We start from the raw sequence: 26,263 nt of genomic DNA on the forward strand, positions 1-26,263 counted from the left end.
TGGCGGGACTTCTCTACAAGACGTGCGTCTGTTTCTTAGATGACATCCTGATCTTTTCGGAGTCGCAGCAGGAGCATGACAAACACGTCAAGGAAGTGCTGAGCAGGCTAAAGCAACATAGGCTCTACGCCAAGCTGGAGAAGTGCCAATTTGACGTGCCGGAGGTGGATTTTCTGGGCTACAAGCTGTCTGACAAGGGGCTCGCCATGGACAGCGCCAAGGTTCGAGCGGTGTTGGATTGGAAGAGCCCGCGCAACCGGAAGGAGGTCCAACGGTTTGTCGGCTTTGCGAACTTCTATCGCAAGTTTATCAAGGGCTTCGCGATGCAGACGGCGGCCATCACTGACACGCTTAGCTCCAAGAAAAAGAAGTTCATTTGGACAGAGCAGGCGGAGCAGTCCTTTCAGGCACTCAAGCGTCTCTTCGCGTCGGAAGAGCAGCTGCTTCATGTCAACCCCAGCAAGCCGATGAGGGTGGAGACAGACGCTTCGGACAGAGCCGTGGGGGCGGTCCTGCTGCAGAAAGACCCGCAGGGGGTGTGGCGACCGGGAGCGTTTTACTCCAGGAAGCTCAGCAAGTCCGAGCAGAACTACACCATCTGGGACAGGGAGTTGCTGGCCATTCACGCAGCGTTCAAGGCGTGGAGGCACTTTCTGATCGGCGCCAAGCACACGGTGCAGGTTTGCACGGACCACAAGAATCTAGAGCACTGGCGCACGGCACAGTTCCTGAACCAGAGGCAGATACGTTGGGCTGAGTTCTTTGCGAACTTCGACTTCCGAATAGAGTATGTCCCGGGGGACACCAACATCATGGCAGACGCTCTCTCCCGTAAGCCACAGTATCTGGAGGACGCAACACCAGCGGCCGCCATGCACATCTTCGCACCGACAGTGTGGGCGTGCGCCGCGGCGACCGTGGACCTAGAGGCGGTGCGACGAGCGTTGCAGGGGGACTCCTTCGCACAAGCAAAGATGGCAGAGGTGCAAAGGGGCAAGGCAGCGGCCGACGGTTTCCAGCTAAGAGATGGATTGCTCATCCGTAAAGGGGCCATCTACGTGCCGGGAGACGAACTTCGAGCCAAGGTGCTGCAGCAGCTGCACGACGCGCCCACGGCCGGGCACTTTGGCAAGGAGAAGACGGTGGAATTAGTAGCCAGGGATTTCTGGTGGCCTGGAATGAGAGGGGAGGTCGCAGACTACGTGGCGAGGTGTGACACCTGCCAGAGGGCCAAACCAGTGCACAAACCGCCGGCCGGACTGTTGGAACCGCTGCAAACTCCGGTCGAACCTTGGGAAAGGGTGGCCCTGGACTTTGTCACGGATCTGCCCAGCTCAAGGGGCAAGACGGCAGTGCTGGTGGTGGTGGACCTGTTTTCCAAGATGGCGCATTTCATTCCGTGTGCTAAGGTGGCCACGGCGGAGCAAACCGCCAAACTGTTCATAGACCACGTGTTCAAGGTTCACGGTCTGCCACGGTCTATTCTGTCCGACCGGGGGCGGCAGTTCATCTCGAATTTCTGGCAGAAGCTGATGGGCTTCCTGAACGTCAAGATCAACCTGGCGTCGGCGAGACACCCGCAGACCAACGGGCAAGCGGAGCGGGTCAATGCCATCATGCAGCAGTACCTGAGATGTTATGCAAATCAACAGCCTGCGACGTGGGTGGATTACCTGCCGCTTGCCGAGTTCGCCTACAACAACACGAAGCACGTGTCCACGGGGGTCACGCCGTTCTTCGCCAACAACGGGAGGCACCCCAGAACCTTCCCGGGACTGGAAAGAATGGGGGAGGGGGAGCCGCAGACAGCAGATGCGTTCGCGTCGGAGCTGCAGGAAGTCCACGATCAGCTGAGGCGCCACCTGGAGCTGGCCAAGCACGCATACAAGGTACAAGCAGACAAGCACAGAAGGGTTGGAGAAGAGCTCCACGTGGGAGACTGGGTTTGGTTAGCAGCCCACGCAGTGCCGGCCAGGTCGTTGGCCAAGAAGAAACTAGGGCATAAACAACTGGGGCCCTACCAAGTCGAAGAGCAGGTCAACCCGGTAGCTTTCAGACTGGCACTTCCGGAGGGTTCCAGAATGCATCCGGTATTCCACAGATCGGTGCTCACTCCCTACAAGGCACCGCACAGGTTCCAGGAACCCAGAACGGCGCCGAGTCCGGCCAGAGACAGAACAGGGCACGCGGGAGTGGCACAGAAGGAGCGCATCAACGAAGTCACGGAGATTTTGGACTCCAGATGGGGGGAAGAGGGGGTAGAATACTTTCTCGCCAAGGAGGGCACCCCGGCCAGTGCGAACAGCTGGGTGCCGGGCTACGCCTTAGACGAACCTCTGCTCAAAGACGAGTTTCATGCCCTCTTCCCACATAGACCTATGCCAGCAGACTTTTTCGACGACTGGCTTTTCACGCCCACGCTTTCGGCCAGCACGTTCCGGGGGTTCGACTCGGACGAGGAACCGACACGAGACGTCCGTTCCCCGGAGGGGTCACCCTCGGGATCCGCCTCAGAACCCTCGTATTGGTGGGACGATAGGCCAGAGGAGCAGTTCCGCAGAAAGTGGCTGGAATGCTCAGGACGAGCAACGCCGCCAGGAGGAAGTGAGGGAGAGACGGACATGGACATTTTCGGGGACGACCCTGGTTTCGAGCACGGCGGCACAGAGATGGAAGCGGAGGTGACCGTCGTCGACGAGAGCAGGGAGGAAGACCCGGGAGACTTCAGATGGAGGCCCGCCACGGGAAGCGACCGATATCCGACGTTCGTCCCTTTGCAACAGCAGCCCCCAGCTCCAGCACCGGAAGGAGGGGAGGGGGGAATGGGGGGCTTCGAGGGGGGGATGGATGTCAGGGGTTTAGGAGCAGAGGCACGGGCAAGGGAGGAAACAGAGAGCGAAGGGGAGGAGGCAGAAGAAAAGATGAGTGATGATGACGACCCGAGATCTCCTAGTCTTTCTAGTGAATCAGAGGATTCACAGAAAGGAGCACCAGTGGCCAGGGCAAGGGGGGCACCCCAGGAAGATAGAGCCAGAGGGGACTCAGGGGGGAGCAGCTGGAAATCGGGACCAGCGTCACCGCCAGGAAGCAGGGAAGAGGAAGGGAGCCAGGGGGGAAGCGCTGGCAGCTCACCACAGGAGGGAGGGCATGAGTCAGGAGTGGCCACACCTCCATCGGGGAGCGAAGAAACGGTTAAGAGGAAAGTGGAAGGTTGGGCGCGCGCGCCAAGTTCAAATGCAGAGGAAGGCGGCGCAGTAAGCAGCCCCGAAAGGGAACCAGGTCCTAAAGCCCGGCGCAAGGAGGCAGGAGGGTCCGGGTCAGCGTCAGAAGAATCCCGGAAGGAAGAAGCCCCGGGGGGTAGAGGGACCCAGAGGAGGACAGTCAGGCGGAAAAGGTGGAGCAAGGCTAGGATATTAAGTTGGTGCACACGGGGCGGAGACTCAGACGGAGCTTCGCCGATCTAGCTACTAGACGTAGAGTTTGCGCGCAGCAGCGTGAGAATGGAAACTGTAATTCAATAAAGACTTTTACTTAATGATCGCTGGCTAGCGTGATCCTCTGTGAGCTAGGATCTTCAAGCAACTCTGACAAGTACAATCCTAAGTGGGGGGGAAATGTGGGAATTTTCCAGAGTTACCCAGAGGAGGATGAAGGTGATGTCAAGCAAGCAGCTAAAGCTGAGGAAGCTGCTGAGGACGATGATGATGATGAGGATGATGATGATGATCAGAGTTCGGATTCCAGTTCAGTGGGCGGCGCTGCTGCTGGTGCCAGTGACAGTGATGACACAGCAGACTACAAGAGCGCAAAGGCCTCAGTCAGACCATCTGATGCGTCTGACAATGAACTGGAAGAACCACTGTTCACCATTGGTCGTTTTTCTCCTAAGAAAGAGGAGATGAGTCCAGAAGACTTGCGTCTAGTACGGAGATCTGAAAGGGCGACCAAAGGCAGACCTCCAAAGAGGTATGCTGATGAGTTTGCTAAGACAGCAACTGCTGTTCTTAGTAGCTCAGAGAAGGTGTGGGAACCTTCAAGCTTCAAAGAGGTTCAGGAGTTAACCTCTAAAGATGCTGAGCCTTGGCTTAATGCCATGAAGGCTGAAGTTGATTCCTTGAACAGGAACCAAACTTGGGAACTGGTACCGGTAGTCCCAGGAATGAGACTGGTTGGCAGCAAATGGGTCTTCAAGGCCAAGACAGACCAGAATGGCAAGGTAGTCAGACACAAAGCCAGATTGGTTGCCAGAGGTTTTTCACAGGTACCAGGACAGGATTACCATGAGACCTACTCACCCACAGTCAAATATGAGAGCATTCGACTGATGCTCAAGATCGCTGCGGAGGAGAAACTGCATGTTTCCCATCATGACATTAATACAGCTTTTTTTGTACGGGATTTTGAACGAGGAGCTGTTCATGCTTCCACCTGATGGGATGGAGATACAGAAGGGAATGGTCTGTAAACTGCGGAAATCCTTATATGGTCTCAAGCAGAGTGCCAGGTGTTGGAACACAAAACTCACTGAAACATTGCTTTCTCTACGTTTTCACCAGGGCAAAGCTGATCCATGTGTGTTTGTCAAGGAGGAGGGGCAAAACAAACTGTATTGTTTATGTTTTGTTGATGATCTTCTGGTGTTTTGGAAGAATCAGGCTTTTTATCAAAGCACCCTAGCTCAGCTGAAGGAGCACTTTGACATGAAGGATCTTGGTGAGGTATCCAACTATCTTTCTCTGCAGGTGGAGAAGGACCAAGCAGGTAATTTTCTGGTACACCAAACACAGAAAATTGCTGATGTATTAACCAGGTTGAATTTGGTTGATGCAAACCCAGCAGACACACCGATGGTGACAGGTTACCAGGTAGACAGTACTGCTGAAGCGTTTTCTGGCACAACGCTATACAGATGCATTCTAGGCAAGCTGAATTTCATTGCCAGATGTTCAAGACCTGACATAGCTGTAAGCTGTAATCTGCTTAGCAGACATGCCAACAATCCTACGGTTCAGGATTGGAAAGCTCTGAAGCGCATAGCCCGCTATTTGAAAAGGACTATGCACTACAGGCTGAGGTTCACCAGTCAGAAGACTGGAGGTCTTGAAATCTTTGCAGATGCAAGTTTTGGAAGTGACACCACGGATGGTACAAGCACTTCTGGAGTATGCTACATGTACAACCACTGCCTGTTTGACTGGTTGTGCAAGAAGCAAACAACAGTGAGCCTAAGTCCTGTTCACAGGATGTTTCACATAGAGGAGGGAGAAAGGTTGTTTTCTGCTGCTCCAGAGAAGCGGACACGGAGCAATGGATCCAAACTACAAGAAAGAAGATTCCACCTAAACATTAGGAAGAACTTCCTGACAGTAAGAGCTGTTCGACAGTGGAATTTGCTGCCAAGGAGTGTGGTGGAGTCTCCTACTTTGGAGGTCTTTAAGCAGAGGCTTGACAACCATATGTCAGGAGTGCTCTGATGGTGTTTCCTGCTTGGCAGGGGGTTGGACTCGATGGCCCTTGTGGTCTCTTCCAACTCTAGGATTCTATGATTCTATGATTCTATGATTCTAAGTTCCTGTGAAGCAGAACTCAATGCTCTGTCATTTTCACTCATGGATTGTGAATGGTTGATGCAACTGTTTAAGGACATCAGAGTGTCTGTGAAATGTCCTGTACAAGTGTATCAAGACAATAGATCGTGTTTGGCTTTGCTGAACTCCGAGAGTTGCAAGCAAAGGACCAAGTACTTGCAGATTAAGCTACATCGTGCAAGAGGGTGTATTCAGAAAGGACTCATTCAGGTGTCCTACATGCCAGGAAATGAAATTCCTGCTGATCTGTTGTCTAAGGTTGTTAACAGAGAACAACTTAAGGTTTATATACAAAAGTTGCAATTGGGTTGAACCACAGGTACTACAGGTTACACGGAAAGGGGGAGGATGTTAGGATATTTCCGTTCCACCTTAAAAGGGAGCAGGCTTTGTGAGTAACAGAGTCTGCGCATGTCCTGTTCACAGGATGTTTATGTTCTGCTGTTCCTTTCGATTTCAGTTGGTCAGAGACGCTGACACAGAACGGTCATGTTTTCCTTTGTTCTGTTCAACGCTAAATAAAGTCTGTAGATAATGCTCTTCTGCGGTGCAGCTTTTCTGGCTGTGTGTTTCTGCTGATAAACAGTGTGCACAAGCTCTGGAATGCGGCAATCTATTTCCAGAACGGCTTCGTGTCGCTAACTGCTGGATCTGCCTGTCTACGGGAGATCGATGGACGTCCAGCAGCCGGCTTGGGGCCATGATGGACTATATCTCCCTGGCAGTTTCCCAACAGGTACATGACCCCAGTCAAGCTCGCAAAAATATATCACTTGTCTGATAATAAATGTTGGAAATGTAAGGAGGCTGAAGGGACATTCTTTCACCTCTGGTGGACTTGACCAAGAGTGAAGGCCTTCTGGGAAATGATCTATAATGAGTTTAAAAAGGTATTTAAATATACCTTTACTAAGAAACCAGAAGCCTTCCTCTTGGGCATTGTCGGCCAGAAAGTGTTAAAGAGGGACAGAACTTTTTTTATGTATGCGACTACAGCAGCAAGAATACTTATCGCTAAACATTGGAAGACACAAGATTTGCCCACACTGGAAGAGTGGCAGACGCAACTGATAGACTATATGGAACTGGCCGAAATGACTGGCAGAATCCGAGATTTGGGAGAAGAAACAATGGAAGAGGATTGGAAAAAGTTTAAGGACTACCTACATGTTAAGAAATTGCACGATCCAGAAAAATATGGTTCCAGTAACTCGATTGAAAGATATAGAAAATTAAGTGATATGTAAGAAAAGATCGAAACTTAAAGTAATATTATGTTTAATTTAAGTTACAACTATTTGATAAAAAATACTTGAAGTCTAGAAATATAACATTTGAGAGGTATAAATTAAGAAATGAAACAAGGTAATAATTTGCTGGCACTTTTATTACAAAGAACGCAGGGTAGGGAGATGTGAGGAAGTCCAGTTATATAAAAAAAGTGTTATGAACAGTTGTGCTTTTTCTTTCTCTTTTCTTTTCTCTTTGTTACATTGTTTGTTGGTGTAATTGTATGATTTCTTGTTTGTTATTCCTCTGGTGAAAGGTTCTTATGTAATTGTTATGTGATTTTCTATTTTATGTTTGAAAACTGAATAAAATATTTATAAAAAAAACAAAAAAACAAAATGACTCCCAGGCTGCGCACCTGGTCCTTCAGGGGCACAGTTACCCCATTCAGGACCAGGGAATCCTCCACACCTGCCCACCTCCTGTCCCCCCAAAACAGTACTTCTGTCTTGTCAGTATTCAACCTCAATCTGTTAGCCGCCATCCATTCTCCAACCGCCTCCAGACACTCACACAGGACCTTCACCGCCTTCACTGGTTCTAATTTAAAAGAGAGGCAGAGCTGTATCTATTTCCATGCCTGCTGAAAACCAAGTTTTCCCATTACACAGTAAACAGTGCAGGTGTCCTCATCTGCCTCCTCTCCTCCTGTAAATGATAAGTGTTATGTACTGAAGTTCTCACCCTGGGCCAGCAGGGGGATACTGTAGATAGTTTTCACTCAGGTCCACATATGCAAATAAGGAATTGAAAGTGACGTTCAGTGATTAGATAGTTACAGAAAGTTGTTACTGTTGCTTTGTAGTTGAGCTCTATATAAGCAGGTTGGCTGAACCCTTCAGCCCAGTTCTGTTCTGGGCTTGTGAATAAACAAGAGCTGTTTGAAGAATCGCTGTGTTGTCTGATATGTTCACCCACAACTTAACTATAAGCTTTTTGCTTTCTTGCCAGTCCTTGGCCTGACTTGTTTGTATAGCCAGATAGCTTAACAAGCATCACCTGAATGCATTTCCTCAACAGCAAAAACACTCTCCAGATCTCTAAACTTCTGCTATGGGCTTTGCACCTGGTTTATAGACTTCCTTTGTGTTTCTTTATTTTCAAGATGCAAATCCTGTAAATCCATGGCAGTCCACAGCCTTGTTCTAGGTCAGCTCCCCATCAGCCAGTGGCAAGATAAAAGGGTGCAGTCTTAGCTCCAATGCACCGTTTTGCTAATACTGCACAGGTAATATTCAAAAGTGACAAGAAGGTTGATCAAATATCTCCAGTTTAAAAAAGAACAACAAAATCACACTGTCAGCACTGCAAAATTCAACTTAAAGTAGCTTTCCAGTATTGCTTCTTCTTTTGTTAAGTCAATGGTAGTGACTTTGTTGGGCCTATTCTGAATTCCCACACTGCCTCTCTTCCCTCCCAGCAGTTGCAATGGAAGATTGTTTCTCCATCATACAGTTTTGGAATAATAATTTTCTTGCCCCTCCATAATCAGATTTGAAGCTCACTTAAACTTTTTCTTTTATTGAAAGAAAAATAGCCTTCTGTTAGCTCCACTGTAATTCCTCTTTGCCTCTTTGTTTCATGATTCCTTTCAGCAGTCTTTATGTGCTTTGCCACTTCTGCTGCATGCCCACCACATCCAAGCCACAGTCAAGCTAGTTTAGCAGTGAGGACTCTTTCACTGATTATGTTTTCAAAAGATACAAGATTATTTAACTAATAGGCTGCCTCTCACTGGAAAAGGTAACTGATAGAGTCACACATAGGAAAATGATAGACCTGAGAGACTCACTAAAAAGATATGTAGCTATGTTTGATATTCCACTACTTCTGATTAAATCATATATGCCATCATCCCTCACCCAGGTACTTCAACTACAACTTGGAAATGTCCATTTGTGTTCCATATTCAGATAGACATTGATTGCACCAATGTATACATTTTTAATCAGACAGTTTCTGTGTCAGATATGAAAATCTACATTATCAGAGGCTATTCTGTTCTTTGGGTAATATGCTGGGGCTTGTCAAGCATCTATCAACAATGCCATTATGTACAAAACCATAGTCAGTGTGACTTTGGGTTTTAAAACCCACCTCTCCAGTACCCATTGAAATCAATCAGTGGAATAAATTGAACTCAAAAGTACTGTAACTTTGGCTGAATCATGCCCAAAGCTTTCTCTCCAATTTTTTTAGAAGCAATAAAATATGCAAAAAATATACAAGGGTTTACACCTCCCCCATTTTTAAAGCAATGAAGCCCAACTTCTGTCTAATGGAGTAGTTTACAATATGTTGAACTTCAGGAGTTGATAAGCTAAGTGAATCCTCACACTCTGGTCTACCATCTAACAGTGGGTGGTATCTGACTTATACTAAAAAAAGCGAATAACTAGATGCCTGTCCCAATGAAATAAACTAATGGCACAATCCTAACAATGTCTACTCAGAAGTCAGTCTCTTGAATCATTTGCTTACTCCCAGGTATGTTAAATTAGGATTGCAGCCATAATTTGCCAGGTCTCAAAGAGGTACTTCTCGCCCTATGATTTATTTTTTTTAAAAAACACACATTTCCATCACAAAAATTGCTTTAAATTCTCTTTAGTTTCAGAAGTTGCCTACGAAGTTGTCCGCAATGCACAAGTCCAAAATTCCTTTGGGTGTATGAAGCCAAGATTAGAATCTGAGTCAGCTTAATTTCATTTTTTCTAGTTAAGAGGTCTGTGTACAGGGCTGCAAATCATGGTATTATAGAGATTTAAATATTTCTGGAACCCAAAATGGTGAAGTGCCTCGACACAATAGATTTTAATTCAATTGTTAGCATTATTGATTTTTTAAATATCTTCATTTAAAGCAGAATGATGCATTTTCCCTTCTCCAGCTGCTTCATGGGAAAATGCCCTTCACATTTGAGACTTTGTCAGCTGTTTATAGGTGAAAGCTAGCTCAATATGGAGACTTCAGATAAAATAGAATTTTAAAAAGTTCAGAATCTATGCTTAGTGTTCAATTTCTATTCTGTCCAGAGCAGCTTTAAAATTGAAGAAGTAATAGATTTGAGAGTCATCAGAAATATAAATTATAGCCAGACATTTCCTATCAGCTCTCCATGTAGTTAATGATAAACAGTCAATGGGATGTATGCACCTCTAGCATTTTTATAATGAATCTATTGCTTCCATGACAGCTTCCTGTCAAACATTATGCTTAGGAATTTATAACTCTTGATACCATATTAATAGATGGTGCAGATACGTTACCATCTTCTGCTTCAAAAGTGAAGTTTATCAAATTCATTTAACCCATCCTCTCCAAACCTGACTTACTACGGTCAAATAATACAGCTTTTCTTATGCTACTTTTCAAAGACATGGGATGACTCACAAGCGAGTCCCTTTGTGTAATATATGTGCAAAAGCCTTGTATGAATGAGCAGTATATTAAGTTCTCTACAACAAATCTATGAACTGGAGGAGTGTGAACTGGAGGGAATCTGATTCAGAGGCTGAACCGGAGGAATCCCAGCCTGCACAGGAGTCCCCGCCTCCAGGGCCGGCTGAGCTGGGGCAGGGGCTTGGATCTGAAGGGTCCTCATCTGTGCTGGATCCTCAGGAGCAGGCACCAGCTGAATCCGCTCTGGCTCCGGAGGTGATCGAGGACCCATTGCCTGCAGGTTCTCCTCTCCCAGCCCTGTCAGGGGAAGGTGAGGCTGCCTCTGGGTCCAGTAACCCTCCAGCCTCTCCGGAGCTGCAGAGGCTCAAGGCAGAGAGGCAGAGGGAACTAAGTTCTCTCAGGAGGAGTGCTTGCCTTAAGGCCAGGGGAGGTGAGTCACCTGGGGGCCGGGACTGCCCTAGGCCTCAGAGGAGATAAAGGCCAGTCAGCCCAGTCCCAGGTTGCAGGAGCAACATCGTTGGTTACCTGTTCCTGCCAGCACCCTGCCCCGCTTTCTGCCAGAGTTCCTGACCACGCCTGACTCCCTACCTTCAGGGACCCCGCTTCAGCCTTGGACCACACTGCATGGTAACCCCCCGGGACCAGCACAAGGAATCCAAGAACTATTTGGCAGTTAAAATGGGTCAGAATTGTAAATATGAGGCCTATTCCCCCAGATACAATTAGGATTGGACTCATATCCTACCAGAATACAGACATGGCCACAATTAGAGCTATTTGGGCCCTTATTTACTAAGGGGTGCAGAAGGAGAATAATACTACTGTGGGCTGCTAGGAAGGTCTCTCAAAGCTGTCATGAACATCTGCAGGAGCATTCAGAGCTACAAGGAGCAATGGGAAATGACAAGCAAGTGAGCCTCATTTCCTCATACCTACTCACTTTCTTGCCTAGTGATGAACCTTGCCAGACACACCTGAATTGTGTGGTTTTGTCTCAGTTGTACAAGTGGATTTAAAGACTCAGGGCTCCGATTTCTCCCTCTTTGCCATCCCAGGCAACAAACCTCCCTGTACTGCTTCAGTCCTCCAACTTTATTCTTTCTTTCAAAGGTGCCTTTCTATAACCATACTAGACAAAATAATATTTTTACATTCACAGAAACATTCAGGACTGAAACAGGATGCTGAAGCTTGCATGTTTTCTTTACTTTGAGAAAGCTGCAGTGCACCACAGTGACTTTGTATGCCAAGCACACACACACACGAGATGTGCTTTGGCTTTCAGCCACAGGCCTTCCCCAAAACAGGATTGCAAAATTCCAACCACTAGGGCAGGGATGTCCAACCAGTAGATCATGATCTACCGGTAGATCCTCAGTTGATCCTGGTAGATCATGGGATCCTTATCGTGTACAAAATGTTACGGGGGCAAAGCTTAAAAACTGTGCAATCCTCCTCCTAAAAAGCTCAAAAACTCTGGGCAATCCACCCACCCCACACACACTCCTCCTCCCTCCAATATCAATGAGTAGATCACTGCCAGTTTTTTTTATACTGGGAGTAGATTTCAGTCTCTTGGGAGTTGGACATGCCTGCACTATGGCATCAAGCTACTTAAGGTCTATTTCTACCCCAGTTGGGAGGGTGGCTCACAAAAGCTTTTACCTATAAAATGTTGTCTACTTGGCAAACTAAATGTCTGAGAAGGGTGTTCTCTGGTTTAACAAAAGGCGAGCAGGGGCTTTGAAGTTGTTCATTAACAGCTAATAGCTGGGCTAAATCTACACATATATAAAAAATGTTGTGGAAATGCTTTAAAAAATGTTTTTTAAAAAATATATGGAATTTGCCATTAGCTCACTAGCACCATTTGTATAATGCATTTAAACACACTTAAAACATTATATTTGCACCTGTATAGCTGAGTCCCTGGACAGAAAACTACTGAATAGGACAGTCTTATTCGCATGGTGAAATGCCCTGTGTTCTTATTTAAATTATAGTTTTTGTTTCTAAATTTATGTATAAATTATCCCTACCTATTGAGATCACGCAGCTGCCTTCACTGTCATCTTTTCAGCATCTGCTGAAATATTCTAAACAACACTGTTGTTTAGAAAGTTGAAGTAATTCTAATCTGTTTTAGTATTTTAACTTTGGTATGTTTTGAAGTATGGCTGTGAATTTTTCTTGATTTTCTTGTTTTTTTCTTTTTGTTGAAGGTTTTTACAGTCAAAACACTTTATGAAATAAGTAAACAAGTTAGCATATATAAATCCTTTGCTCTCTATTTTGGTGGTGGGTTTTCTTCCTTGGAGAAATCTATGGTCACCCAGCTTTGCCTTCTGCCCAACATCTCATTTTCTATATTGATAGGATTTGTTTTGTTTGGAGAACATTTTATCAGTAAGCCCTATCCCTGCAGTCTTACATCCCACACACACACACACAGGTCTACCACCCCTGTAAACCTCAGTAGGCCTAAATCTTCTCAAGTGTGTAAAGCCCTCCTTTCACAGGCTAATCACATGCACTGATATATCAAAAGCACCAGAACAGCTTCAGCATAAATCTTTGCCAAAATATCAACAACCCTGTTACACCTAGTTTTGCATGTAATATTGGAATACAGACTACTGATATCTCCAGGCAGGACTCAGAAAGACACCTGGAAGTGACCCTGGAAATATCTGCTCACTTGGGACTCTGGGTGGGTGGCTGTTGCTGCTGTGGTGGGTTCAGGGAGGCTGCCAACTTCCAGGCATGGTCGGGGAGGGCTGGCACTGCCCAACTCTGGCTGCGTTAGAAGAAGAAGAAGAGAAGAGCTTGGATTTGATATCCTGCCTTTCACTCCCCTTCAGGAGTCTCAAAGCGGCTAACATTCTCCTTTCCCTTCCTCCCCCACAACAAACACTCTGTGAGGTGAGTGGGGCTGAGAGACTTCACAGAAGTGTGACTGGCCCAAGGTCACCCAGCAGCTGCAGGTGGAGGAGCGGAGACACGAACCCGGTTCCCCAGATTACGAGACTACCACTCTTAACCACTACACCACACTAGACCCTCAGGCTGGGGCTTGGGGCAGCGAGCAGCCCACCCCCAGCCTATTTAAGGGGGAGGCCAGGTGCAGGCCACTCTCTTGGCCGATTGTCGCAGGATTTTCCATCCACCCAGTCTTTAGGGGCCCACCCAGAGGCGGAAAGTGGGCACATTGCCATGGACCTTGATATGGTTAATTCAGTTGCTGTATTTTGGGGCCAGGGAGGAATTTTCTCCTGCAAGCAAATTGGCCGGCTTGTAGGTTTTTGCCTACCTCTTTGCAACTGTCACAACTTTGGTGGATTAGGCAATGGGCTGCATAGTACATGTTAGAGGGGTCTAGGAGGGGGGACTCTATCTGGGAGTCCACTGGTGGACCTTTCCCAATGGTGGCCTGTGCAGGGTTGTGGCATCCAATCCATGTTTGAGTTGACTCCCCAGCACTGGTTTGAAGCCACCAGGTTCCTATCAGGTAGCAGGCAAGGTGCCTGATGCAGGATATGCGCCCAATGCCTTAGCCAAACCTACTCTTTCCTTTAATCAATAAAGTTGTGGCCTAATTTCCAGTTTCTTGTGTCATTCCTGCAGCCTTTCTTTCACCTGTCATGGCCACTATGTGTCTGTGCTGGCAATCTACTACCAATCAGAACCAAGAGTGGTGAGCTAGATGGACCAATAATCTGCCTTGATCAGTCTCCTCACGTCCTCCTTCCATTATCATCTCCATCCATTTGCACAGAGATTGCTTTCTGAGGCCATCCTCAAATATCAAGTTTTTTTTTTTTTAAAAAATCATTTTTATTAAGTTTCCCATTTTAACAATCCAATCAAATCACATTGAATGTTCCAAATTATACAAATACATATTTGGAGCAAATGATTCAGCAAAGGAAACACAGCCCAGAATAACTAAGGAGACAGTACAAGAATATTTGGCTAGTTTAGATGTATTCAAGTCTCCAGGGCCAGATGAACTGCATCCAAGAGTATTAAAAGAACTGGCAGATGTGATCTCAGAACCACTGGCAGTCATCTTCGAGAAATCCTGGAGAACAGGCGAAGTCCCGGCAGACTGGAGGAGGGCAAATGTTGTCCCTATTTTCAAAAAGGGGAAAAGAGAGGACCCAAATAATTACCGCCCAGTCAGTCTGACATCAATAGCAGGGAAGATTCTGGAGCAGATCATTAAGCAAACAGTCTGTGAGCACCTAGAAAGGAATGCTGTGATCACCAATAGTCAGCATGGATTTCTGAAAAATAAGTCATGTCAGACTAACCTGATCTCATTTTTTGACAGAATTACAAGCCTGGTAGATGAAGGGAACTCAGTGGATATAGCCTACCTTGATTTCAGTAAGGCATTTGACAAGGTGCCCCATGATATTCTTGTAAAGAAGCTGGTAAAATGCGGTCTTGACTCTGCTACCACTCAGTGGATTTGTAACTGGCTGACTGACCGAACCCAAAGGGTGCTCATCAATGGTTCCTCTTCATCCTGGAGAAGAGTGACTAGTGGGGTGCCACAGGGTTTTGTCTTGGGCCCGGTCTTATTTAACATCTTTATCAACGACTTGGATGATGGACTCAAGGGCATCCTGATCAAATTTGCAGATGACACCAAACTGGGAGGGGTGGCTAACACCCCAGAGGACAGGATCACACTTCAAAACGACCTCGACAGATTAGAGAACTGGGCAAAAACAAACAAAATGAATTTTAACAGGGAGAAATGTAAAGTATTGCACTTGGGCAAAAAAAATGAGAGGCACAAATACAAGATGGGTGACACCTGGCTTGAGAGCAGTACATGTGAAAAGGATCTAGGAGTCTTGGTTGACCACAAACTTGACATGAGCCAACAGTGTGACGCGGCAGCTAAAAAAGCCAATGCAATTCTGGGCTGCATCAATAGGAGTATAGCATCTAGATCAAGGGAAGTAATAGTGCCACTGTATTCTGCTCTGGTCAGACCACACCTGGAGTACTGTGTCCAGTTCTGGGCACCACAATTCAAGAAGGACACTGACAAACTGGAACGTGTCCAGAGGAGGGCAACCAAAATGGTCAAAGGCCTGGAAACGATGCCTTATGAGGAACGGCTAAGGGAGCTGGGCATGTTTAGCCGGGAGAAGAGGAGGTTAAGGGGTGATATGATAGCCATGTTCAAATATATAAAAGGATGTCACATAGAGGAGGGAGAAAGGTTGTTTTCTGCTGCTCCAGAGAAGCGGACACGGAGCAATGGATCCAAACTACAAGAAAGAAGATTCCACCTAAACATTAGGAAGAACTTCCTGACAGTAAGAGCTGTTCGACAGTGGAATTTGCTGCCAAGGAGTGTGGTGGAGTCTCCTACTTTGGAGGTCTTTAAGCAGAGGCTTGACAACCATATGTCAGGAGTGCTCTGATGGTGTTTCCTGCTTGGCAGGGGGTTGGACTCGATGGCCCTTGTGGTCTCTTCCAACTCTATGATTCTATGATTCTATGATTCTATATCAAATGGTCCAAATATTCTGCCTAAATTATATTTTTCTTTGTTGGTTGCCAAGTATTATAATAAATCAAAGTACAATAGTAAAAAAGGCTTTACCCCCTCCTTTTCCGTTCCGTTCCAACATACCAACTTAGATGTTATCCTCCACCACTCTGTCTCTTTTGTCACCTCAGTGGCTGGCTTAATTGGCAGATTAATTTCCCCCTCCTCACTCGAAGCATGTCCACAACTTAAATCCAATTTTTCATCTTAAGTAATGGAACTTGGTGCTCTTGCAGGGACCAGCGTCCAGGAGATCCAAACTCCCTCAGGGGATTTCCATCCAGTGCTCCCACCCCTCCTTCTTTATGAACTTGGGAGTGGTTTATTAGGCATCCGCGGATGAGATTGCATCTTCCCTTACCCCGGGAAGAATTTGGGAGGCTGATTACTCCCACCTCAGCCTCTAATTACCCGGTGGGAGCTGGAGCGATGGTATTTTGATCGGATACTCCCTACTGATGTGGATAGATTCCTCCAAGTTGGTAGGCCCACCACCTGCCTCCTTGATCCGTGCCCATCTTGGCTGATTAGGGAGTGTCCAGATGTTGCGCGGACCCCCCTGGTTGAAATTATCAATTTGTCCCTTGACACGGGGACATTCCCAGGGGAACTGAAGGAAGCAGTGGTGTGTCCACTCTTAAAGAAAACTTCCTTAGATCCCTTAGACCTATCCAATTACCGCCCAGTTTCAAATCTTCCATACCTGGGTAAGGTAATTGAGAGAGTGGTTGCTGAACAGCTTGGTAGGTTTCTGGAGGAAACATCGGCATTAGATCCATTTCAGTCCGGTTTCTGTCCTGGTTTTGGGACAGAGACGGCTCTGGTTGCCCTAACGGATGATCTCCGTAGACAACTGGATCGAGGCGGGTCAGGACTGCTGATCCTTTTAGATTTGTCAGCAGCCTTTGACATGGTCGCTCATGATCTTCTGGACCACCGCCTCGCAGACATGGGGATACAGGGCATAGCCTGTAACTGGTTGTGCTCTTTTATCTCTGGTCGGGGACAGAGGGTGGCACTAGGGAGGGAAATGTCGTCGCGCCACTCCTTGGTGTGTGGAGTCCTGCAGGGCGCAATTCTCTCCCCAATGCTTTTTAACATCTTTATGCGCCCCCTTGCCCAGATTATCCGGAGCTTTGGGCTGGGCTGTCACCAATATGCTGATGACACTCAGCTCTATCTGCTGATGGATGGCCACACCGACTCGGCCCCGAACACACTGACCAGATGCTTGGAAGCTGTGGCTGGATGGTTTCGTGGGAGCCGATTGAAACTAAATCCTTCGAAGACAGAGGTCCTATGGCTAGGTCGGGATGGCATGGGGATGAGGGACCAACTCCCTTCTCTTGTGGGGGCCCAATTAGTGCCATTGCCTTCCGTTAAGAGCTTGGGTGTAATTCTTGACGCCTCCCTTTCCATGGAGGCGCAAGTTACAGCAAGAGCCAAGGCAACATTTTTCCACCTTCGCCGCATCAAGCAGTTGGTCCCTTACCTTCCCCGCCCCGACCTGGCCACAGTGATCCATGCGACGGTCATCTCCAGGCTTGACTACTATAATTCGCTCTACGCGGGGCTGCCCTTGAAGCTGTCCCAGAAACTCCAGCGGGTACAGAATGCTGCAGCGAGGCTCCTCACGGGGTCTCTGCCATGGGAGCATATTCACCCAGTGCTTTTCAAGCTGCACTGGCTCCCGGTGGAGTACAGGGTCAGATTTAAGGTGCTGCTTTTGACCTTTAAAGCACTTCACGGCCTAGGACCCTCGTACCTACGGGACCGCCTCTCCTGGTATGCCCCACGGAGAGCCTCAAGGTCCATAAATAACAACACCCTAGTGGTCCCAGGCCCTAAGGAAGTTAGATTGGCTTCAGCCAGAGCCAGGGCCTTTTCAACTCTGGCTCCGGCCTGGTGGAACGCTCTGCCTCATGAGACCAGGGCCCTGCAGGATCTGATTTCTTTCCACAGGGCCTGTAAGACAGAGTTGTTCCGCCTGGCCTTTGGCTTGGAGCCAATTTGATTCCCTCCCTCCCTCTCTTTCTTTTTTCTTTTCCTTCTCCTCCTGCGATGAGGCTACATTTTAATATTTTAATGTTCCATTATTTTAATGTCGTATTTTATTTTTGTTTTTAAGTTGTAATCATTCATCTTGTTTTTATTATTGCTTGTAAGCCGCTCTGAGCCCGGCCTTGGCTGGGGTGGCCGGGGTATTATTATTATTATTGTCAGCCATCTTCCGTGGCACCTCAAGCGGAAGTTCCACATCCTCAAATATCAACTTGATGAGCTTTAACATTAAGCCAAATCCCATGAAAACCAGGGTGACATATCTCCTCTTTTCCCAGGAAACATCCTCTTTTTCATGGGTATAAAATGAGAGTCGTCATAGCAAACCATAGTTAAAAGTAGAAGTCAGCAAATGTGTCCTCTTTTTATGCTCTTCAAAATATGGCAGACCTAAATGCCCCTTAATATCTTGAGCCTTAAGTTAAAGGGGAGAATGGGTGATACTTTAAAAGTTGTATTTATTTGACACAATTATGTTGTACAAAAAGAGGGGAGAAATAGATATTATCCTCAAATGTAAAAGTCACAGAGTAAACATTTCACTTGTCATCTAAAGGCCAGTGGAAGTGATGGTATTGCAGCTGAACTATTTAAAATTTTAAAAGATGATGCTGTTAAGGTGCTACACTCAATATGCCAGCAAGTTTGGAAAACTCAGCAGTGGCCAGAGGATTGGAGAAGATCAGTCTACATCCCAATCCCAAAGAAGGGCAGTGCCAAAGAATGCTCCAACTACCGCACAATTGCGCTCATTTCACACACTAGCAAGGTTATGCTTAAAATTCTACAAGGAAGGCTTGAGCAGTATGTGGACCGAGAACTCCCAGAAGTGCAAGCTGGAATTAGAAGACGCAGAGGAACCAGAGACCAAAGTGCAACAGGGAGAGCTCCAGCTGCAAGATAAGATTCTGAAAAATAGAGTCTGACCTTGGATCACTCAAAATGTTGATAGGAGAAGCCATTGTGACTGTATTATACAAGATAAACTACTCGCTGGAACAGCTCCATAAAAAGACAGATAACACGATCTCTAAAATTGACAATTGGAACAGAACGTGATTAATTTGAATCAAAAAGTGAGTGTCAATACAGAAACAACTCAGGATTGGGTACAGGAACATATCTTGGTTGGACAAATGGTGGAGGAAAAGGAGAAAGCTGATGATGTGAAACCAAAAGTAGTACAAGCGGGATCCTTAATTTCTCAGAAGCAGATTGAGGATTATAAATTGAGGTCTTTCATGACTGAATCTAGCAAAAGTCAAATTTTAAGGCTAGGATCCCAGCTTGGATTGAAGAAGGAAAGTTGGAAAGAACCCTCTATCCAGGGATTGACTGACTTTTGGGACATGGACCTGGGCTTGGAGGAGTTTGAAGTTTTGGGGTCGCTAGAATTGGAGGAATCCTGAAATACGTTCTGAAACACTCTATGGACTTTACTTTTAACTTTGGAAATTTGGCTGAACTGTCCAGAAGGAACAAAAGTATTGCTAGGCTGGAGTTTTCCCAAGATTTGCTCCTGAGCATCAAAGAATATGAAGAAGACCTGCAGAAGGGACTTGGAAGAGATTTAAGAGCTTCGGATATAAGGGCACCAGGTTGATGGATTATATGGAACTGACGGAAAGGACTGGCAGAATCCGAAGCCAGGGAGAGGAGATAGTGGAAGATTAATGGAAAATTTAAAGTGTTTATTTAGAAATTTTGTTAAAGTAATGACTGTCAGAAAAATGGTGGAATGATATTTTATGGATTTAGCAGAAATGCTATAAGAAGTTGGGTGTATATAAGTAATCAACCGTTAATGGGAAATAAGGTTAAAGAATATGTTATTCATAATATGACAGAAAATAGAGAAAGATGGAAAGGATTTGCTGAAACAAGTACTAGAAGCGGGATACAAGAAGGGAGGTGTGAGGAAGCCGAGGAAACAAGGGAATGAAGGACAGAGTATGGAAAACGAGGGATGTTTTTAAATTGTTTTTGTCTTGCTTTGTTGATGTGTTTAGTTCAGTGGGTTTAGGGTGGGCTTGTATTGTTTATATATTGTATTGTTTTTCTCTTTCTTTTTTCTTTTTTGTTTTCTCTCTCTTTTTTCTACTTTTTTGTAACTTTTAAAAGCAATAAATATTATTAAAAAAAAAAAACTATGGCAAGTTCTTAAAGAGATGGGAGTGCCTGATCACCTCATCTGTCTCCTGAGAAATCTCTATGTGGGACAAGACGCTACAGTTAGAACTGGATATGGAACAACTGATTGGTTCAAAATTGGGAAAGGAGTACGACAAGGCTGTATATTGTCTCCCTGCTTATTTAACATATGCAGAATTCATCATGCGAAAGGATGGGCTGGATGAATCCCAAGCCTTGCCAACAAAGGTCCGTATAGTAAAAGCTATGGTTTTCCCCGTAGTGATGTATGGAAGTGAGAGCTGGACCATAAAGAAGGCTGATTGCCGAAGAATTGATGCTTTTGAATTATGGTGCTGGAGGAGACTCTTGAGAGTCCCATGGACTGCAAGAAGATCAAACCTATCCATTCTTAAGGAAATCAGCCCTGAGTGCTCACTGGAAGAACAGATCCTGAAGCTGAGGCTCCAGTACTTTGGCACCTCATGAGAAGAGAAGACTCCCTGGAAAAGACCCTGATGTTGGGAAAGATGGAGGGCACAAGGGGAAGGGGACGACAGAAGACGAGATGGTTGGATATTATTCTCGAAGCTACCAGCATAAGTTTGACCAAACTGCGGGAGGCAGTGGAAGACAGGAGTGCCTGGCGTGCTCTGGTCCATGGGGTCACGAAGAGTCGGGCATGACTAAACTACACAACAACAACACACAATGTTAAAACATTATTCAGAGCCAGAAGATGGGCTATAAATGGGAAATGTTCTGTCGGATTTGCACATTGCTACTTTTACACATTATTGCTACATTCTTCTGAGATAATAACAATTGGACTTCAACGGTGTGCGAAGACAACTTCCCCATCATTGCAAGCATTTCTGTTTGCAGATGGAATGATTTGCACTTTGCTCTTGCTGCATGCTGTTCTGGAGGTTCTCCTGATCCTCTCGAGCAGACTTGGGAAGAACTCAGGAGCAGGAGAGGGGGGAAAGTCCCATTGTGCAGCAGGTCACATTGCACTGGCTAGTCCAACAACTCAGTTGAATGTGTTCAAGGGTGCATTGCTATGCACACTTGCATGGGAACACAGTAACTTGCAAGTAAAAAACCATATGATCTGGCAGCAAATCATTCTGTAGGTGTTATATCAAACTGTTCATAATAAATCATTTCTCCCCAGAGGTAATTGAGAGTTAGACATATTAATGGCATGTTTGAATTTCTACAAATGGTAATTCCCAGCTATTAGCTGAGTTGTCTTGATGACCTTCACTGTACTAGTATTATTTTACTCATCCTATCTTATTCATTACTTCACACATATATCCATATCCTTGGTAACCTTTGCAAATGATTTCCCAGGGTGTGTGTGATTTCTTCATCAATACCAGAAAAAACTAACCTATTGCCATCATCTTCTAAAAAGTAATTAGCCATGAATAATTGTTCCTTCCTGACATCTTTCTAGCTTGCACAGAATTGATTTTTTAAAAAAGTGGATTGTGGAAGCATTAGGCAGCTATTTTGCTTTTGTTCTCTCATTTCTTATTCTGTCTCTGTGTGTGTTTTGTTATAAGTGCAGTGGATTACTTTTTTCCATCTTGTTTAATGTTGCTTGCATATTTCTCAAGTTTTATTATAAATTGCATCCCAGACTGGCATAATAGATCCCCCCCACCTCCCACCAGTTTTATTAGTTTCGATTTTGCAAGGTTCCTTTGCCTTCCATGAGCCATTCTCATGAAAGTTAAGGCACATTTATTGGAGGAGGTGGGTCTTTTTTTCGTAATTTTGTATAACATGCATCTTCTGACCAACTTCTAGTAAATGACTGTAAATAAGTCCAGCTCTCATCATGCAGCTGAACACCCATACTGTATAGTGTAAGGGATGTGGGGGTGGGGGGTGAACCTCATAAAGACCTCCTCAACCAGGAAGTAAGCAGTTAAAAGAAATCCTTTGCATTTCCCCCCAATTTCCAACTTGTCTGCCCACTTATCATTTTCCGCTGCACAACTGTGGGGGAGTGCTAATGTGATGGCCTAGGAATCCGATTCAGAGGCTGAACCGGAGGAATCCCAGCCTGCACAGGAGTCCCCGCCTCCAGGGCCGGTCGAACTAGGGCAGGGCCTTGATTCTGAAGCGCCTGCACCTGTGCCGGATCCTCAGGAGCAGGCACCAGGTGAATCCACTCTGGCTCCGGAGGTGGTTGAGGACTCAGTGCCTACAGGTGAGTCTCCCCCTGGGTCCAGTAACCCTTCAGCCTCTCCTGAACTGCAGAGGCTCAGGGCAGAGAGGCGGAGGGAACTGGTTTCTCCCAGGAGGAGTGCTCGCCTTAAGGCCAGGAGAGCTAAATAGGTCCAAAGGTGCATTCTTAGTTCATGCTGATCAACAGTGAAGCCCAACAGGCCTGTGAGCACTTTGTGCAAATGAAGGCAGCCCTGTTTAAGGAAGTTTTTAATGTTTGAAGTTTTATTCTGTTTTTAGTGTTCTGTTGGGAGCTGCCCAGAGTGGCTGGGGAAACCCAGCCAGGTGGGTGGGGTATAAATAATAAAATTCTTCTTCTGTTAAGTTGTGGGTGAACATATCAGACGACACAGCAATTCTTCAAACAGCTCTTGTTTATTTACAGGCCAGGACAGAACTGAACTGAAGGGTTCAGTCAGCCTGCTTATATAGAGCTCCAGTACAACATAACTGTAACAATTTTCTAAAAGTATCCAATCACTGAACGTCACTTTCGATCCCTTATTTGCATAACTATCTACAGTATCCCCCTGCTGGCCCAGGGTGAGAACTTCAGTACATAACACCTCCTCCTCCTCCTCCTCCTCCTTCGGAATGGTGAGATAGAATCCATTTGCTCCCAGCAACCCCTGCCCCAAGGGTAATCAGAAAATTTCTGCCTGAGGGAATACTACAGAAATCAGCTCAGTAGTTAGAAAATTCTAGAAAGTTAGATTCTATTTGCCTCAGCAGTCCAACACCCAAAAAGTACCCTATGAGCAGAAAATGTCTCCAGAGCCATCCCCCCACAACCCCCACTTTCAGGTTTGCCACAAAATGCTGTGTAAATTGGCTAGTCCAGAAAGTCAGTCACAAGAAGATGAGCTTAACTGATGTCTGGTGTCTGTTTTTAAACTTGTGTAGGTCAGCTGTATGGGCAAGTTGCAGACAGGACAGGAGGGGAGGGGGAAAGAGGCTAGAAAATGTTCTGTTTTTGCCTGCTATTGTAATGTCTTAGAATCGTAGAAGCCAATATGACATGGACAAGAATTGACCAAATATGGGTAACTAGAGGAATGGCACCAAAGACAAGAAAAGTGGAAATCTGCCCAAAAACATGCTCCGACCATAATGCTGTTAAGATGGAAATGAAACTAACACCAACCGGTTCCTTCAGATGGAGGGTGAATGACACCTTATTTAAAGATGAAGAAGTGATTGAGAAGGCCCAAAAAAACCTTGAGAGACTATTTTGAGATAAATATGAACACCAATGTTGAAAAAAGAGTACCGGTAATCTGGGACGCAAGCAAAGCTGTTATGAGAGGGTTCTTGGTACAACAGAATGGATTAAAGAAGAGAATTCAAAATGAAAAGAAGGATAAAATATTGGAGAAAATAAAGGAAAATGAAAAGAAATTGAGAGCAAAACCAAAGTCGCAAGAAATATTGAGAGAAATAAAATTATATCAAGTACAATACATGAAAATGATGAATCAGGAGATAGAATCATAGAATCATAGAGTTGGAAGAGACCACAAGGGCCATCGAGTCCAACCCCCTGCCAAGCAGGAAACACCATCAGAGCACTCCTGACATATGGTTGTCAAGCCTCTGCTTAAAGACCTCCAAAGTAGGAGACTCCACCACACTCCTTGGCAGCAAATTCCACTGTCGAACAGCTCTTACTGTCAGGAAGTTCTTCCTAATGTTTATGTGGAATCTTCTTTCTTGTAGTTTGAATCCATTGCTCCGTGTCCGCTTCTCTGGAGCAGCAGAAAACAACCTTTCTCCCTCCTCTATGTGACATCCTTTTATATATTTGAACATGGCTATCATATCACCCCTTAACCTCCTCTTCTCCCGGCTAAACATGCCCAGCTCCCTTAGCCGTTCCTCATAAGGCATCGTTTCCAGGCCTTTGACCATTTTGGTTGCCCTCCTCTGGACACGTTCCAGTTTGTCAGTGTCCTTCTTGAACTGTGGTGCCCAGAAAAGAGGAACTGTTGAGACAGACCCTCAGAAAGAGGAACTGCTTACAGGTGAAACTCAGAAAATTAGAATATCGTGGAAAAGTTCATTTATTTCAGTAATTCAACTTAAAAGGTGAAACTAATATATGAGATAGACTCATGACATGCAAAGTGAGATATATCAAGCCTTTATTTGTTATAATTGTGATGATTATGGAGTGCAGCTGATAAAAGCCCCAAATTAACAATATCAGAAAATTAAAATATTAAATGAAATCAGCAAAACAAGGATTGCAAATAGAGCAACATTGGACCTCTAAGAAGTAGAAGCATGCATATGTACTCAGTACTTGGTTTGGACCCCTTTTGCATCAATTCCTTTTTTTAAAAATGATATTAAGTTTTCAAAGGAAAAAAGTTACATAAGTAAAAAAAAATAGACGATAAGACAACAATAAAAATAAAATAAAATAAAAATAAATAAAAATATAATAAAAAAGAAAAGAAAGAAAAAAGAAAAATACTGAATACAGAAAAAAGATAAAAAACATTTAAAAAAGAAGAAAAAACACAAAAAAGAAGAAAAGAACCCCTGACAACATCAATCTTTCCATATCATATATTCATATCCTTGCTTCCCTGACCTCCTCACACCTCCCTTTTTTGTATTCCAGTTCAGTTAGTTAATTCAGCAGTTTCCCTCTTTATTTTTATCTTAATCCTTAAACTTAATATAATATAACTTTGAGTTCTCACCTGTTATTAATCCATTTTTCATACACCTTTAAAACATTGCTGCTTAAACCACTTAACTTCATTCTAACATCATTCTAACATTCATTAATTTTGCAATATTTCTGTAAATAGTCTTTAAATTTCTTCCAATCTTCTTCCACCGACTCTTCTCCCTGGTCTCGGATTCTGCCAGTCATTTCCGCCAGTTCCATGTAGTCCATCACCTTCATCTGCCATTCTTCCAAGGTGGGTAGATCTTGTGTCTTCCAATACTTTGCAATGAGAATTCTTGCTGCTGTTGTGGCGTACATAAAGAAAGTTCTGTCCTTCTTTGGCACCATTTGGCCGACCATGCCCAGGAGAAAGGCCTCTGGTTTCTTCAGAAAGGTATATTTAAATACCCTTTTCAGTTCATTATAAATCATCTCCCAGAGAGCCTTAATCCTTGGGCATGTCCACCAAAGGTGAAAGAATGTACCTTCAGTTTCCTTACATTTTCAACATTTGTTATCAGGCAAATGGTAGATTCTTGCAAGCTTGACTGGTGTCATGTACCACCTGTATATCATTTTCATAATATTCTCTCTTAAGGCATTGCATGCCGTAAACTTCATACCTGTGGTCCATAACTGTTCCCAGTCAGCCATCATTATGTTATGTCCAACATCTTGTGCCCATTTAATCATAGCAGATTTCACCATTTCATCCTGTGTATTCCATTTCAATAGCAAGTTATACATCTTTGACAAAATCTTAGTTTTGGGTTCTAACAGTTCTGTTTCTAATTTTGATTTTTCCACCTGGAAGCCAATTTTCTTGTCCAAATTATATGCCTCCATTATCTGATAATAGTGAAGCCAGTCTCGCACTTTGTTTTTTAATTTCTCAAAACTCTGCAATTTCAGTCTATCTCCCTCTTGTTCCAAAATTTCCCAATATTTCGGCCATCTGACCTCCATATTAAGCTTTTTCTGAGCTTTCGCTTCCATCGGTGACAGCCACCTTGGGGTTTTGTTTTCCAATAAATCCTTATATCTTATCCAGACATTAAACAATCCTTTCCTGACAATATTGTTTTTAAATGCTTTATGTGCTTTGACCTTGTCGTACCACAAATATGCATGCCATCCAAATACATTATTAAAACCTTCTAAATCCAAAATGTCTGCGTTTTCCAGAAGTAGCCATTCTTTCAACCAGCAGAAAGCTGCTGATTCATAATAAAGTTTAAGGTCTGGCAGGGCAAATCCACCTCTTTCCTTTGCATCTGTTAGTATTTTAAATTTTAT

This window comes from Podarcis bocagei, assembly GCF_964188305.1.
Source record: "Podarcis bocagei genome assembly, chromosome: 6".
Taxonomy (NCBI): Eukaryota; Metazoa; Chordata; class Lepidosauria; order Squamata; family Lacertidae; genus Podarcis; species Podarcis bocagei.